Here is an 18,373-nt window from a genome sequence, read left to right as displayed (position 1 = left end):
CCATACACCATGAGTCCAAAGGACTGCCCTCCATAGTCTAGAACCACCTGTGATCTGAGGGACACTGGGACAAGGCATGTGCAGTGGGGGATCTGCCTGTCTGTGGAGCCCCATCCGGCGGGAATAAACTCTCCATTCTGCTTCAGCAGAGCCTGGTTGAGCTGACTATTCTAGTTGTCTGCCTGAAGAGCTGTGTCCTTCAGTGCTGATGGCTGACCTCAGGCTGATCTTGGCTGTCCTTGGCTGATACTCATTGACATTGGATGACCCTGGAAAGACCATACTCAATCTTACTTGGACTTGTTATCATTGGGACAGAACATGGCCTCACTAAGGTATGACTGTAGATGGTCGTGGTTGGCCTTGAGTGATGGGGGTTGGGGTCTCCTCAGTCCCTGCCAGGGCTCCCCTGGCTCCAACCCCTCATTCAGGTACCAGGACCACCTGGCCTGGCCCACTGTGGTGTGATTCTCAGAACAGTAGCTCTGGTCTGGGGCACCTGGGCTGTGATAGGCTTAGGATGACTCAGCTGCCCTCAGCTCAGAGCTATTTTGAGTGTTTCAGCAGGTGATAAACAACAGAGACTTCAAAAGAAAGAAAAACAAGTGGTTACTGTGACCATCCCTGCCCTACCCCCACACCTGTTGACATCTTCACAGTGTTGACCCCAGATATCCAGATCCCAGGTGATAGACAAAGGAGGCTCCAGAAGAGAGAAAAATAATATCTACAAACATGAGCATCTCTGCCCTGCCCCCACCTTCCCTGCAATCCTTCCTCACAATGCAGACCTCACATTTGTAGACCCCAGGTCTGAGGGTCTAGCTCACAGGGCCTGGGCCTCCCTTGTCTCCATTCAGTGCCTCTGAGCCTGGGAAAGACTGATGAGCAACTCGGTCAGTGTCCCAGCTGCAGCCCAGTGTGTGAACAGTGGTGTGGGATTCTGGAGTCTTCTGTGGGAATCCCCTGTACTGATCTTCCTAGTGAGAATGAGGCTGGAATAACAAAGGGAGTCCTTGTAAAAACCAGACAATGGAAGTGAGATGAGGACCAAGGTCCAGGACCAGTGTTGATTAGCAGACTTTGGAGCTAGAGTTCAGACTTAGAAGTCAATGTTGAGGATCATGACCAAGTGACTAAGTTGGGGCCCATTGATCAATAATGGACCCAGTTATTAGAACCCAAACCACATGTCTATGACCAGTGCTCAGTGATTGGGTAACCAAATCCTAGTTACCCAGACCAGAAATCATACATTGGAATCTGTGTCTGTTTATCAGAGCCCAAACACACTGCTCTAAACCAGAACTCGGTGTTGAGTTGTAAGTGATGAGCCCAGGATTCAAGGATCAAGAGATAAATTCAGTAATTAAGACCAGGCAGGACACAGATCAAGATCAGGCCTCAGTCAGGATCAGGACTCAGTCATGAGGTCATGGGCTCACAGTCATTGTCCATGCGCAAAACACAACCAGGACTCTGTGGTCAGAGCCAGGGCCTGACAATCGGAAATGAAGCACACTGCTCAGAGCAGAAGTTCAGTGACAAGGATGAAGATTTGGTGATAAAGACTAGGGATCAGTGACCAGAACCAGCAATGGGGACCCAGACACATTTCTGAAGACTAGAAGTCAGTGGCTATCACTCGTGTTCAGTGATCAGGAGTAGAGCTTGATCAAGAGTAAGGTTCAGTGATGAAGACCAGGCCTCAGTCATCACAACTAGAGCCCAGCGATCAGCACCAGGGCTCAGTCATTAGGACAGGACCAGGATTCAGTGATATGAACCAAGGATCTCTACAAGTGAGGTGCATCCTCTTCCACTGAGGCTGGACAAAGCAACCCACAGGGTTGGATTCCACAGACAGGCAACAGCTTTAGGGACAGCCCACTGTGGTGTGCCAGGGGAGGGAAGTAACACGGAATCTCTGCACTCTCAGAGAAAGGGAGAGAGGAATGGGGAGAAGGAAGTGGGGTTGAGGGGCGGGAAGGGGAGGCAATGACCAGAACATAAAGTGAAGAAATAAATTAATTAATGGAAAAACGTTGCATATGTGTAGAAATTTTTCAAAAAAAAAATAAATAAAATATTTAAAATGAAAAGAAAAACCAAGGGTCGATGGTTGGGATGTAAAGTAAAGAAATAAAAAAATAAAAATATCCAATGGAGAACCACCACATATGCAGCCACCAAACCCAAGCACTATTGCTGGTGCCAAGAAGTGTTTACTGGCAGGAACCAGACATGGATGCCTCCTCAGAGCTCTACCAGAGTCATAGAAATACAGATGAGGATGCTTGCAGCTAAACATCAGACTGAACACGAGGACCCCAATGAAGGAGCTAGAGAAAGGACTGAAGGAGCTGAAAGGATCTGCAACCCCATGGGAAGAACAAAATTATCATCTAACCAAACCCACCACAGCTCCCAGGGACTAAAACACCACTCAATGGGTTCGCATGGAGAGACCCATGGCCCCAGGTGCATATGCAGCAGAGGACAGCATTGTCTGACATCAGTGGGAGGAGAGGCCTTTGGTCCAGTTTTCCCAGTGTAGGGGAAGCCAAGGCACTGCGGTGGGGGAGGGGGCAACTTCATGGAGGCAATGGGAGGGGGAGGGGATGAGATTGGGGGAAGCAGATAACATCTGAAATGTAAATGCAGAGAATATTTAATTTAAAAAAGAATGTGCATAGCTTTGTAGAGGTGTGCAGTACTGTGTGGGTGTGTGGGGCTCCCGGAAAGTTCTCACATTCCCACTCCAAGAGCAAGGTCTCTGTCCATCCTCTTGGCTGCCTGACATGGCTGCTAGGGCGTGTGCTGTGGACTGGACAGTGTGGTCTGGCCTTGAGAGAAGGACAAGGCAGAAGTCACAGCTGGAAGGGTGCATGTTAGAGAAGTGGAATTGGGAGTGTGTCTGTGTTCCTGTCACACACACGAATCTATGTGTCCAAGTGTGTCTGATTTCTTGTGTGTGCACATTGGTATGACTGTGTTTGAGGTGTCTGAATGTGTGCACAAGTAATGTGTGTTTGAGTATGTTCATCTCTGTGTATAGACACGTGTGTTTGAGCATATCAACACAATATGTACCTGAGTCCTTGTGTGTCAGTGTATCTGAGTATGTTTAGTTTACATGTCTGTATATCTACGTATTTGCCAGTTGTTCATGTTTATCTCTGTGACTGCGTTTAGTGTGTTGTGTGTTCCTGGTAGTGTGTGTATATGTCTGTCTACCTGTCCATCAGTGTGTGTGTTTGTGTGTGTTTGTGTGTGTTCATTTTTTGTGTGTGTTTGTGTGTGTGTGTTTGTGTGCGTGTGTTTGTGTGTGTGCTTGTGTGTGTGTTTGTGTATGTGTGTTTTTGTATGTGTGTGTGTTTGTGTATGTGTGTGTGTTTGTGTGTGTGCTTGTGTGTGTGTTTGTGTATGTGTGTTTTTGTATGTGTGTGTGTTTGTGTATGTGAGTGTGTTTGTGTGTGTGTTTGTGTGTATGTGTGTGTTTGTGTGTGTGTGTTTGTGTATGTGTGTTTTTGTATGTGTGTGTGTTTGTGTGTGTGTTTGTGTGTGTGTGTGTGTTTGTGTGTGTGTGTTTGTGTGTATGTGTGTGTTTGTGTGTGTGTGTTTGTGTATGTGTGTTTTTGTATGTGTGTGTGTGTTTGTGTGTGTGTTTTTGTATGTGTGTGTGTTTGTGTGTGTGTTTGTTTGTGTGTGTGTGTGTGTGTGTGTGTGTGTGTGTGTGTGTGTTTTCTGGTATGGATAGGTTTGCTGAGCTCTGCAGTGACTGGGCAGACACAGATGCAGGGTGGCAGGAGTCCAGCAGTCCCGAGTCTTGTGGGCCTGGGCTGTGCTCTTGAAGGGGAAACTGGTGGAAGGCAGAGGCGCTGCCCCTCACTACCCTGAGGGAGAATCAGGCTCAGAAACAAGACAAGGACATGGAGTCAAGGAAGTGCTGGTGACAGGAGCATGGAAAGTTGCAGAGACTGGGGCACAGGGGCCTTAAGGGCCACATCTGTCGACCTGCACCCTACAGACACACACACACACACACTGCCACCTCCACAGACACAGAAACACACACACACACACTCACACAGATACACTGCCACTTCCATAGACACACAGAAACACCAACACTTACACAGACACACACATGCTCACAATACATACATATATAAACTCACACATACACACTGCTACCCACACAGACACACACACACTCACCCATACAGACACTCACATAGACACACACACACACACACACACACACACACTGCCCCATAATCCTCTCCTTACCATCCCCCTCTCAAAAGGAGGACCAGGGAACACAAAGCACAGAGAAACACAGAGACTATCGAGAGATAGACACTGGGAGAGACAGATGTGGGGTGAGGGGACACAGAGATAGAAAAGGACGCGGAGACAGGAGACAGAGACATTGGAAGAGATAACCACGGGGCAGGGCACAGGATAGCACGAAAGACAGTGAGAGAGACAGATTTCTGAGTGGACGGAGGCAGGGAAGGCAGTGGTGGGGTCACACAGATACTAAGGAGATGTTTGGTCACACCACCACACTTGTCTGATCTGACACACTAGACACGGCTGGGCCTGGCTAGTACTCATGGAGAGACACTGTTCGGCCATGGCCGTCGCCCTTGGACCTGGTTCTGACCCCTGAAACAGGCTGTCACCACCACGTCCTGATTCTAACCAGAGTCCTGCTGACCAGCCCTCTTGGCCATAGTCTTAGTCACCAAGAACTGCCACTAATCACTGAGTCCACGGTTTCTCGTCTTTTCCAGACAGGGTTTCTCTGTGTCGTCCCGGCTGTCAGAACTCACTGTGTAGAGCAGGCTGGCCTTGAGCTCAGAGATCCCCCTGGCCCTAACTCCCGAGTTCTGAGATTAAAGGCCTGCGCCATTATGCCTGGATAGTTCTGTTCTAGTTGGTCTTAGTCACTGGTTTTGCTTGGGGTCACTGGGCCCTGGTTCTGACCTCTGGTCCCTGGCTCTCACCTTTGAACTATGACCTGGGCAGTGTGCCCGGGTTCAAACCACTGTCTCCTGACCCTCCTCACTGTGACCTTGTCCTGAATGCTGACCTTCGGTTCTTTTATTTTTAAATTAAAATTTTTATTGGATATTCTTTTCTTTTAATTTTATTGGATATTCTCTGTATTTACGTTTCAAATGTTATACTACCCTCTCACTCCCCTCCCTCCTCCCCCTCAACTTGATTCCATGCTGGAATCGGGAGAGGTGCTCCCTCTCCCAGTCACCCTCTCCTCCTCAGTGCCTTGGCTGGTGATGATGTTGTTCTTCCTATGAGGGTGCAAACCTTTCTGCTCCTTCGGTCCTTTCTCTAGCTCCTTCACTGGGGTCCTTGTGTTCAGTCTGTTGGTTAGCTGGATATGCACACTCTTACACTAGCACACTGTGCACAACCATGAACTTTCTGCAGACTCACTGTTCACCGTGAGTCCAGCTACTCAGATTCATATGTGAAACTCATACCAGCCTCTGCACATCCATGCACACACATGCACACACACATGCACACACATGCACACACATGCACACACATGCACACACACACACATGCACACACATGCACATATAGAGAAGGCATTGGTGGGAAAGGCATTAGGTCATAGATGGTGGTAGACAATGAGGGTCAGCCTCGGTCAGCACAAGAACACTCAGACAAAGTGAGGGGTGTGTGTGTGTGTGTGTGTGTGTGTGTGTGTGTGTGAACATTGGAAGTCTTCAGTAGGCTGGGGTCTGCCACCTAGGATTGGCCCCGATATGGGCAACACATCAAGCCTGGGTCACACTAAAGCCAAGCATCAGGGTTGCCAGAACCTTCCAGCCAAGGGTAGACACATCCATTTACTGACCAGTACGGCAGCCATGAGCTGAACCTGACAGAAAGACCCTCACTGTTCCCACCCCACCCCCACCCAGTTTAGTCTCAGCAAGATCCTGTACTGTGGGCCACAGCCCTACCCCACACCCCACATGCTGCACAAACACAATTTGCAAAGATTTCTAAAAATGCTGAGAACGGGAACCACAGAGCAGGTGGGGTCTGAGTGGAAAGTCCCGTTTCCCCCATGGGACTCAGGGACCCAGAACCATGGGAGATTTGCATTGTGGCGGGAGGTGGGGGGGGTGGCCCTGGATCAGTGAGCCCAGAGACTTCCTGGTTAGTCACTCCTATTCTGCCAACCTCCCCACCCCCCAAAAAATGGCCGGGCTTAGGCCATGGATCATTTTCAATGACCAGACCCTAAGGACAAGTCACAGAGGACTTCCTGGTGGCCTCGTGCAGGAGACCTGCCTGGGTGGATCGCAGAGCCATGGGCAGGAAGGCCAGACACCTACAGGTGCCCCCTCTGTGCCTCACAGTTCACCTCCTATGATCCATGTTGTTGCTCTGGAGCTCAGACCTGGCCAACATGGATACCTGTGAAATACACCCAAAGAAGCAATCCCCCAGCCTCAGGATCCACAATACTTCCCCTACAGATCCGTGCGATCTCAGCCCACATATATGGGGGCCACAGAAGCCCCTACTCTGCTCGTAGGGGTTACATCAGGCCCTCCCCCACCAGCCAAGACAGCACACGGGCAGGGTGATGTGGATGAGAGGCCCTCCACGGTGTCTGTGTCTGAGATACACCCTGTGGGTATCCTGGACAGAATCTGATGGCCAACCCAGCCCGCGTGCCCAGAGGACTCAGTGCCTGCATCCACCTGCCCACCTAAGTCCAAGCGTGGTTTGATGCAGGGCCCCCGTGAGCACCTAAAAGTCAGCCATGTGACAGGGTCAGTGATGACCCTTCCCACACACAGTGTCTTCTACTCGCACACTAAGGTGGACACACAAACATACCCAGATGCACAGACACACAGGTATGCAGAGAAGACTTGTAGACCAAACACACACACAAAAATACAGATCTATGCAGACAAACGTACGCAGCACCTTACAAATGCACAGACCCACACAGAGCACACAATCACGTATACACAAAGAAAATTTACAGGGAGGCTCACAGATGCACAGATGTATGAGACACGCACACAAACAGACACACACATGGAGGCACATAAAGACGTGCAAGCACACATACATAAAGACATACATGTTGACCCACCAGACATGGAGAGATATAAAAACACACAACAGACACAGAGACATACAGACACACAGACACACACACAAAACCAGACACAGAGACACCCAGAAACAAAAGCACACTCAGGCATTCCAGTCTCAAAGGACACACACATAGATAAACACAGCACAGTCATGCAGACAAACGTAACAGGCACACAAGTGCAGACATACGTGTCACAGGACACATGCTGGTATTCACACACAGGTGTGCTCACAAGTCACATAGACTCGCACATACAAGTTTACATTGGCACCCACACTCTGTGAGGCACATGCTTAGCCACCACTGACACTGCACACCCACACACGTCCCAGAGACTCACTCCCAAAGAGCTGGAAGCACACCCAGCCCCACACAAACTCTCAGGCCACACACATGTGGGATGGGACTGGAGTCTGCACACGGGTTTTGTGAGGACTCTTGGGCCTGTCCTTGAACATTCCTCTGAGTGTGAGCTTCCCTCTAGAAACACGGAGACCCCACTCTTTAGGGATAAGCACCCAGACAGAGGCACTACCACCAAAGACCACACCAGACACACACAGCTCTGTATTGTGCCACCCCAGACACAGCTCTGGCGGCACCTGAGCCCATGCCAGTCATACAGAACACAGACATAGCCCATGTGCTAGGGAGCCATAAGCAATGGTAGCCAAGGTGCTCACACACACACACACACACACACACACACACACACACACACACTCACACACACTCACACATACACTCACACACACACACACACTCACACACACATACACACACATACACACACACTCACACATACACTCACACACACACACACACACACACACTAACAAATGCTCACACCCTGTGAACAGGCCTGCAGTCCTGGCTGAAGCCCCACTCTGCCCGATTTAGTGGTGGGTACCCATAGTCCTGAGCCTGAACCCCTCTGACTCTCATAACTCCCTACCTCTCCCTGTATGCTGATCCGCTATGGCCTCTTTCCACTCTAAGCATGACTCCCTGGGTGGTCCCATACGTCACTACACACGTGCTCTTGGGATAAGACCCTGGAAAATCTGCACCAACTATAGCTCATGCCACTGCCTGCCCTGGTAACCCTCTCCTGCGGATAAGGGCTGCGGGGGTCGATGATACAAATCCATCCGTTCCCTGACCCCAGCTTGGACCAGATCAGCTACTGGGAAGGACAGTCTCTGTCCTCAGCTTGGCCCAGGGCAGCCATGATAATGGGAGGAAAACCCCTGACCTCATAGCCCCTCAGTAAGCACAGAATCACACACAGGTCAGGATGGCTTGAAGTACAGGGATGTCCATCAAGAGCATTAGAGTCCTCATAGTTCCACAGTGACCAGACATGGGTAAGGCTCCCTGACACTAGACAGGCTCTGGCCACCCACCCTGGCTCCCATCGTAGAAGCTGAAATGACCCATCTGATTGGAAGTGTGACAGCGATTCTTTGGTTCCATCTTTCTTGCTATGCATTGGTTCCAGAGAAAGGGTGGAGGGTTGAAGCCCCTAGACAGTTGTCGCGGGGAGCAGCCCCTTAACCTGGGACGGCTGTTGTAGCAAGGCTCCAGCTTAGCCCAGAGCTGCTGCTTGGGCAACCTCTGACTCCAGCTCCAGACATCTGCTGGGGGGCTGAAAAATACCCCTCACGTTCCTTATCACAGGGAGCTATCCAAGCCCTGCCCTCTGAATCCCACTCAGTAGCATAGACCAGCTGTGCCCCTTGACACAGAACCGTGTGTCTCCACCTGGCCCCAAGCGTAGGCTTCCGTGGAGCCTTACCAGCGGGCGTCCACACCCCGTGAACCTAGTCAGAAAAAGGTGGAAGGGGCGGCCGGCACTCCTGGAGCTCCTGATCTCACAGAGCCCTCGGGCCCCAGGAGTCCAGGCACCAACCTCAGAACAGAACTCCTGCTCTGACTCCTGTGCCCTCGCCCAGCAACCTCCACACGTGGCTTGGGACTATTGCAATTATGCCTCTGTTTTTTAAAAATAATTTTTTTAATTTATTTTCTAATAACACTTTGATGCACAGACCGTGGTGAACACGTGCACTCGGAGGAACGTTTGCTAACGCAGAAGTGGGACTGAGGACGCAGCTCGATGCTAGAGCATGCTTTCCTCCTGCACTAGAACATGGCTGCTCACAGGAAGCCCTGAGTTTCCCCTGCACATGCACACGCGCGCGCACACACACACACACACACACACACACACACACACACACAGGGGCTGGCAGAAGCAAAGGTTGTCAGACTCTAACACAACACATGACGGGTGTCCCCGGGTCTAGGAAACAGCCCCACCGTCCTGTCCTGAAAGCGGGTCAATGGATTGCTCAGGGGCGCCCTCTAGAGGACTGGATGGAAGTTGACGTGTACAGTCGATGGAAGAAAAAGCTACACACAGTGGGGGTCATGACCTAGAAGATCAGGGGTGCTGATGGACATGTCGGTGAACTGGGCAGGCCAGGAGCAGCTTATCTGGCTCGGGTTTGCTCTCTGCACAATGCAAACCCTCTGGCTCTGTGCCCCTCCTGGCCCCTCTGTCCATGTTTGACATCAGCTGTCCTGAGTCCTCATCACCTCAGGAAGCACAGAATCACAAGTCAGGATGGTTTGACAAGGTCCCAGTGGTTGGAGTGCAGGGATTTCCATCAAGGCATTAGAGTCCTCATAGTTCCATGGTGACCAGACATGGGTAAGGCTCCCTGACACTAGACAGGCTCTGGCCACCCACCCTGGCTCCCATCGTAGAAGCTGAAATGGCCCATCTGATTGGAAGTGTGACAGCGACCCTTTGGTTCCACCTTTCTTGCTACGCATTTGTTCCAGAGAAAGGGTGGAGGGTTGAAGCCCCACATTTCCAGTGGTTCTTCAGGAGAGAGTCCCAGGGTGTGTCCAGTCCCCAGATGACAGTGTCAGAGCCACTTTGGCCTTAGCCTTGCCTTGGGTATCTTATCCCCTGCGGCTGCATAAGACCCTTTCTACAGAAGAGTCATCGGTCCAGAGCTAGGGACACCAAAGCCATGGAGGAAGACACTGTAGAACGGCGTATGAAGGTACAGACGCAGCTGCTGGCTTGCCTGTGCCTGTGTTACAAGCTGAGGTTTCCAACTTAGGCAGCATAAAACATAGTTCCTAAGTAGACCTGCTGAGGTGACGTAGTCAGGAATGGCTGAGAGCGGCCTTAGGGTTGTCAGAAGGAGTCTCGGGACTGTAGACATGTCTGCCTCTCAAGAAGAGCAAACAGAAACATGTCCGGATCAGACAGGCGGCCCAGTGCGTCCCCTTGCTAATCTCCAACATGATCACAGAGCATGGCTCTGAAGACTCCCGCGACCTTATCTCCGTGACAGCCTGATCCTCCCAAACTGTTTACTGAAAGTCCATGTAACCTGCAAACCAGGCTTCCCTCCCAGGCTGGCAACTGAGGCAGCCCCATTTCCCGCCACCCTCAGACCCCACAAAGCTGCCCAAACCGGGCAAGTAGCTGGGGGAGGGGGCTCCCCATGCCTCGTCTCAACACTTCACTTGGTGTTTCTGACCCATCAAGTACATCCAAGTACTACTCTCAGTGGGCTACTCGCTACAGACTTCAGCCCTGACCAGCTCAGAACAAAGGTACAGGATTTGCTCAGTGACCATCTCAGCCAGAGAACAATCCAGACTGATCCTGTTTTCTGGCAGAAGCGGAGCCTGCCCTGCCCTCCACAGGTCCCACTATAGTTAGAACACTTCCCCCTGCCTGGATCCGCAGCTCAGTGCTGGCACTAAGCAGACATCCGCAAAAGCAAGCTCTGCTGCCCCTGTGTGGCCATGGCCAGCATTGCACACACAACACACAGACTCTCCCTAGGGATGAAGGGGGAAGGAAGGTTTGTGGGGGTGGGGGAAGGGCCGCCTGTCCTATCTACGGTCTAAATCTAGTAATTTTAGACAGAATCATATAATACCCTGCCTATTTAGGGTGGGTAGGGGCATTGCCTTATTATAAGTCTATACTGTATTATAAGTCTGCACACCTCCGGGCTCTAGACCCCTGTGTTCTTGACTCTGCATTTTCTGTGCTATTGACTTCCTGGGGTCTTTTGGGACCCCCACCCCCACCCCTGCCAATCAAGACTGGCACACAGGGGATATGATCATGCCTAGCCCTGGGGCTGGTCAAGGTACAGGTGGACCAGGATGCTCCTGCCGAGTCCCCAGAGCGGCGTAGTGCAGGGCTCGTGTGCCCCCTGGTGACCATATGTGTCACTGCATGCTACAGAAGGCCAGATTCAGATACCCAACCAGGTATCTTTCGGTACAGGTAACATAAAACAGACCCAGAGTGAGTGCACACGCAAGTGTCCATGTGTGTGTTCGCGCATTTACACACCTGTGTCCCAAGGGAGTCATGAGTACGAGGCCTCAGCTGACTGTTCACATATCACCCATGATGAGATGATACCGATAAATGTGGACACTGGCGATAATAGTAAAAAAACGTTTTGTTGTTTTACAGTGTCATTCTAATCAGTCCCGGCATTCGGCCAAACCGCAGTCAGTTTAGAAGCCGGTCATCGCTGCGTCTGGAGATGGTTCCCCCAAGAGCAAATCTCTGCTGCCACCATGTGGCCATTGGTGGTATTAACATTGCAGCCCACAGGAAATTTCAGTTACTCAGGCATGGGAGGGGCTTTCCGACTAGGGCACTGGTTCTCAAACTGTGGGTCACGACCCCCTCCATGGAGGGGTCCAATGTCTTTTCCACAAAAGTTGGATGTCAGATATCCTGTTTATCAGATACTCACATTACCTTTTGAAACAAAATTACAGTTATGAAGTAGCAACAGATGGTTTTATGGTTGGGGTCACAACATAAAGAGCTGTATTAAAGGTCACGGCTCTAGGAAGACTGAGAACCACTGAGCTCAGGTGAACAGGAACACATGCCTGGGTTTTGATGGTCAAGTTGAGAGTTCAGGCTTGTACTGCAGTTTGGGAGACAATCCAAGGAGGCTCATATCCTCCCCGTGGTTACCCCAAGGCTCTGTACATGCCTTGTGCACAATGCACCAGCAACGGGGGGATTACATAAATAAATAAGCCCCAATCTGGGCTCCCGGGCTGTCTAGATTCCCACATTCCACACAGACACAATGACGTGCCAGGAAACAAAGAGAATTTATAGCTGAGGTTGGGATGGGCTAAGTAAGTGTCAACAGAATTAGCGGGTACCCAGGGCCAGCAGCCCCAGTTGGGTTCCTACAGCCTGACGATACTTTGCAGCCTGGTTCTGGCACTGAGGAAGCATGGCTAGGGCCATTCGTGAGACTGGCCAGGGTCGCCTGAAGTCACACTAGCCGGTTGCCTAAGCAACCTGTGGAGTCTCCAGTGACCACAGTGTACAGCTCGGGTGCCCCCTGGTGGACAGATGCACCACTGCATGCTCTGCCAAGCCAGGTTCAAAACTTGGAGCCACCCACCATTTATTTGATGGGGTCACACAGACGCCTACTACGAGAGACGCTTCTTAAAATATGTGTACATGTGTCCAGCATTAGATGGCCAACAAACTCGGGGGTGTTTGGGGAGATTTATTCTCTTGCAATGCTTTGTTTGGGCTTTTTTTTTTTTTTAACCCTGCTGGTCTTTTGCTTGCATATTATGGTTTCAGAGTTTGCATTTTTATGGTGTGTGTGTGTGTGTGTGTGTGTGTGTGCATCATGTTTGCACATCTGGGTCTGATTCTCCCCGCTGAGGCTCCAGCACTGTATCACGAAGTATCACGAAGGAGTGGGGCGTGGATAGAGGCGGACACTGGTGCAGACAGATTCTGTGATGGTGTTGCAGTCTAACTATTGGCCAAGATTCTCTGGCTGACCACATTGTAGTCACTCTGGGAGAGGGTCGCCTCTGAGGTGTGGCAGTCTGGGACGTTGAGTCCGGACCAGGTGAGAACCGACCTTATTTGGAGATAGAAGCAGAGAGTGTGTTGGGCTCCACAGCCTCGCTATGGTCAGGACTTGCCATCCCACAGGCGTAGAGCTCTGCTGCCACCGTGTGGCCAGTGGAGCACACTACACCCTGCCGCTCCCAGAAGGTTCTTGTGGGAGTGGGCGAGAATGAACTGTGAGAAGGAAGCGTGGAGGTGCCTGCCATGTCTGGTTGAGGTGGGAGAGCACAAGTCCACTTGGTGATAATCAAGTTGGAGTTGCAGATTTACACTGCATTTGGATAAGGGTCTTAGTCATGGTTTCTGTTCCTGAGTGAGACCTCAGGGCCGATAGAAGGATAAACCATTTTTTATTTTTTAATATTTACTGCAACAAGGGATGGAATGGAGAGGGATGGAAAGGGGTCCTGAATAGGAGTGGAATTGCGGAATATTGGGGGATCTTCCCTCTCTTTGTGCTCGGCACTTAAACGTCTTTCAGATACACATGATACAAAGTTCACCACAAGTTCACTCGAAAAGCCAAATCATAAATTGAAATAGGAGTTTACAGCAGAGAATGTTTACATGCAGATCCTTTAGGAGTAGTTATCCAGCTAAACATCCATCACCTGTCTCAGCTCCAGAGTCACTGGAGGTTTAAAACCATAACTAAGTTATTAGTGAAGTTTTGTATAGATAAACCCAGTCAATATTTTATCCTCTGTCTTAGCACCTATAGTAAATTGTTAGTTCCCTTTTATGACCTTTGTTTAATTGTTTTACAACCTCCTGGGATGTGCTCTGAGTAGGAGAAAGTCTGGTTACCATGTAAGAACAATTAACTGGTGACACTTGGGAGACTGGCAGAGTTCTCACTGCAGTTTTGACTGTCAGAAATGACCTAATGGCTGTCCCACAATAAAATAGGTTAATAATCACTGATATAAGTTTAGGAATTCTTATAGGTTCCTCCTTAAGACTTAAGTTATTTATATGTCTATGTAGTGTCACTACAAGACAGTACATCTTCATAGATCTGCAGAGATCTGCTCCAAAGGGGTGTGCTACTACTTCATGATTGTTATATATGTTTACTAATAACATAAAGGCATTTTAACAGCAGGAATCTTTCCTAAAATGAATCCCTTACAGTCTTGCTGAATAAGGGCGAACCAGTCGCAGACCATATAATAATCCAAGGCGGCCATCTCAGGATAATCTCCTGCTAGTATTAGCTTGTTCCATTATGGCTCCCGACACACTTCCTCTGTGGACACATAGCTACTCCAAGAGCAGAAATGGTTAAGGACTGGGGTGAGGGACTGTTAATGGGGTGTCTACAGAATTAGGGGATCCCACGCCCACCCGCACCTGTATCTCCAGTACTTGGGTTTCTAAGACCTACTGAGGCCTCTTGCCAGCCAAGGTCTGCCACTGTGGTCAGGCACAGCCCCATGAGGTCACACTGACAGGTGAGTCTGTGGGGACCTCGGCAGCTTATGCACCTGCCAGGTCCCAAGAGCATGGCGCTTAAATGTCCCTTAGTGTCCGATTGTGCCACTGTATGATCTACCAAACCAGGGAGCCCTGCAGACCTGGGAAGGGAGCCAAGGTCCTTCACTCCCCCAAGAGCCTCAGAGGACACACACATGACACAGCCACGTGTGGATGCCAGAGGACAACCTCCGGTCAATCCTAACCTTCCCCTTGTTTTAAGATAAAGTTTTCTTTGTTGTTTGTGGGTACGAACACCAGGACAGCTGGGATTCACATTTCCGGGGGTCTCGCCTTCACCCCCCCCCCCCGTCTTACCGTAGGAGCCGTGATGTTACAGACACGGGCTCTGAGAATTTCAACTCAGGTTCTCACACTTGCAGGCCACTCTTCACTTCCGTGAGGCCATTATGAAGTCAGGCTGGGGTAGGGTGGTTCTTACTTCGGTGCATGAATCTCCTCTGAGTAATTAGTTTAAGCCACTGCTGTCCCTCTCATTGCCAGGGTCTTGGGTCTTAGCTCTCTCTTTGTGCGTATTTTCATGGCAGTTTTTTGTTTTTTTTCAAAACATGGTTCCCTTATGTGGCCCTGGCTGTCCTAGAACCCAGTATGCAGACAAGGTTGGCCTCAGATCATAGCTCTGCCTGTCTCCTGAGTGCTGGGATTAAAGGTGTGCACATCATCCATCTTCTTCTGGTTCCAAGTACAATACTCTGTCACTTTATGGTGACTTTTCTGAGGGCCAGTCAATTCATTTATCGAATTTATTGATCCTAATATCCTTCCAACAAGACGCATGTGTCTGCCTAATCTGTCTCCTCGTAGCCCCGCCCCCTCCCCATGCTGATGTTCTCTGGGACAGGGTTGAGTCCTGTGCACAATGCCCTTTCTCCAACAAGAGGCCAGTCGGTCACTTGGCGTCTTGCATCTCTTACAACAGCTACTGGGCCTCTGTCTGGGACAATGTCCTTAGACTATTCCTAATGGGGTCCCTGGACAAAAATCCCTCTGAGATCTTCTACCTAACCTGTCTTCATTGCTCCCTGCAGGGAGCAAGCAACTCCACACCTCCAGCTTAGATAAGCAGCAGGATTTGATCAAGATATTGTCCCAGCCCTGGGAGGGACAAATTTGCTCGACTTTGGGGTCACCGGTGTCTTGTCAGGGTCCGGTCAACGCTGGCGGGCAGGCAGGTCAGCCGCAGGCCCTACAGCAGCCTTTCTGCCTTCAGTGGCCAAATTATGGTGCTTGTGCACCCTCTGGTGGCCTCTCTGCACCACTGCAGTCCCTGCGAGTCCCGCCCAGCCAGACCCAAGCCCATTCAATACAACACTCACTGCCCAAGTCTCTGTTGACTTCTGTCTCCCATGGGGCATAGCCTCTATCCTAGGACTCATCTGTGCAACTCCTGACACTCATTCCTAGTACCGGGAAGGGAACACATAGCCTACGTCCTTCCCCAACCACAGCCTTAGAAGTGACCACAGAGGTCCCTAGGAAATTCTGCCCCTCCTCTTGTCCCTGCCCCTGAAATGCTGTAACAGCAGCTGATTCCCAGAAGGCCTCTCTCCTGCAGCACACAAAGAGGGCATCGCTGAACCACTAAGCCACTCCTCCTGATCTCGGCTGTAAACGGCAATTCCACGTCCATTTTTAGCAACAAAACTGAGTTCACACAGTCCTCGCCTCCAGCAAAAGGTAGCCTCGAGGTTTCCACTGCCATCATGACTGCCGATTTTATTTATTAACTTCACCTAATCAGAATTTTTGCAGCTGAGGCTGGAGAGATGGCTCAGTGGTTAGGAGCACTGACTGCTGTTCCAGAGGTCCTGAGTTCAATTCCCAGTGACCACATGGTGGCTCACAACCATCTAGCTACAGTGTACTCGTATAAATAAAATAATAATTCTTTTCTTTTTTTTTTGTAGCATTAATTATACCAAGAGGCTGTGGTTTTCATGTCAAGGATTGGTCAGCACAAATGCTTCTAAGTGCAGTTTGTTGGCCAATAAATTATGTTTATTCTTTTGTTCATAACACTCTTTTCACTGAATAAGACTAAAGTCTTATTAAGCTTGTCAAACTTAACAAACGTATTAAATCAGCACTGCCAACAGTGGTGGTAAAAGCCTACAGTCAGCTGCAGAAGGATCCCAAGTTTGAGCCGGGGCTACACAGCGAGACGCTGTGTACACAGAGAGACACAAACAGCTCTGGAGAACACAGACACTGTTTTGAGACTTGCACTTAGGCATTGTGATGGTTTTGTATATGCTTGGCCCATGAGAAGTGGCACTATTAGGAGGTGTGGCCTTACCTTTTAGAAAAAGTGTGTCACTGTGAGGTTGGTATTGAGGTCTCCTCCTATGCCCAAGCCCAGTGTGGAATAAGAGCCTCCAACCGGCTGCCTTCGGATCAAGATGAGGAATTTTCAGCTCTTCCAGCACCAAGTCTGCCTGCACGCTGCCAATGCTTCTCGCCATGACAACGGACTGAACCTCTGGAACTGTAAGCCAGCCTCAACCCAATGTTTTCATTTGTAAGAGTCGCCCTGGTGGTCATGGTGTCTCTTCCCACCAAGACAGAATCTGACACCAAAAACAGATGCTTCTCCGGCCTCTTCCACGAAGTTGCCGCCGCATTCCGTGCTTGCAGTGATACCCCAACTTTCAGATGAGGACGCTGAGGCGTGGGGCGATTCGGCCATACAGTAAGGATATCACAGCCAACATGTGAGCCCAGGTAAGTGCCTGTGACCGGTAACTAAACGGTCCGGAAGAAAAGGGAAAGGGGATCTACAACCGAGATCTGGAACCACGCATAGCGTCCTGGTAAGTTCAAGCCTAAAGATAAGGCAGCAGTGGGTAGACAAGGGTGGAACACAGGCCGCCAGGTTCCCATTGCAGCCCAGGGAGACTCAGAACCCAGAGACAGCCGGGCAGCCACGGGAAGGTGCTGGCACTAAGACAGAGGCTAAGGAAGGACCAAGAACCACCAGGAAAGGAGAGATCTCCGAACCCTGTCTACAGCAAGCGGCTCACTTTCATGTAATTATTCTCTTACTTATAACGTGTGGCTTTTCACGGTCTGCTTGGAGAACTTGAACGTCATCTTTGCCCATCTTTGTTAATCTCCTCCGTACTGTTCCAGTTTTAGTATGTGTGTTGCTGAAGTGAGCACAGGCGTGTGTGCTTTGTGTGCACCTGTTCATGTGTGTGTGTGTGTGTGTGTGTGTGTGTGTGTGTGTGTGTGTGTGTGTTCCTCAATCATCCTTCACCTTATTTTTAAAATGCTGTTTTAACTGGTTATTTTTAGTGTGTGGGTGTTTTTCACGCGTGTACAACTGTGTGAGAGTTTTGGATCTCCCACAACCAGAGCTATAGACAGTTGTGAGCTGCCACCTGGTTGCTGAGAATTGAGCCTGGGTCCTGGATGAGCAGCCAGTGCTCTTAACCACTGAGCCACCTCTCCAGCCCCTAATTATCCTTTGAAATTCTCATGCAGAAATACAATGTATTTTGCTCCCATCTGTCTGCCATTACTTCCCCCCAACTTCCTCTAATGCTCCCCATGTCCCCCTCCTTTATCATTATCATTAATAAAAGTCTACTTAGTGGTGCCCACATGCACAAGAGGATGGTGACAGCCTACAAGAGGCCATGTTACCCAAAGGAGAGTGGTATTCCCTCCCTGAGCAGCCAGCAACTGCTAACAGCTCCTCTACCTGGGTCTCAAAGGCCCCAACACCTTCTGGAATTTTGACTAACATGATCTTG

At 50.1% G+C, this 18,373-nt stretch overlaps 1 pseudogene across 1 annotated transcript in view; it reads left to right on the top strand.

The window, feature by feature from the left end:
* The first annotated feature begins 18,221 nt into the window (after positions 1 to 18,221).
* Positions 18,222 to 18,373, top strand: part of LOC308418039 (transmembrane protein 11, mitochondrial-like) — a 444,261-nt pseudogene continuing 444,109 nt past the window's right edge. Inside the window, exon 1 of the transcript in view lies at positions 18,222 to 18,276. The product of the transcript in view is annotated as a transmembrane protein 11, mitochondrial-like (transcript). The remainder of the gene's footprint in view (positions 18,277 to 18,373) is intronic.

The sequence above is a fragment of the Micromys minutus genome (genome assembly GCF_963924665.1).
Source record: "Micromys minutus genome assembly, chromosome: 1".
In the NCBI taxonomy this organism is placed as follows: Eukaryota; Metazoa; Chordata; class Mammalia; order Rodentia; family Muridae; genus Micromys; species Micromys minutus.
The sequence above is the reverse complement of the archived record's forward strand: the minus strand, read 5'-3'. Positions and strand labels throughout refer to the sequence as shown.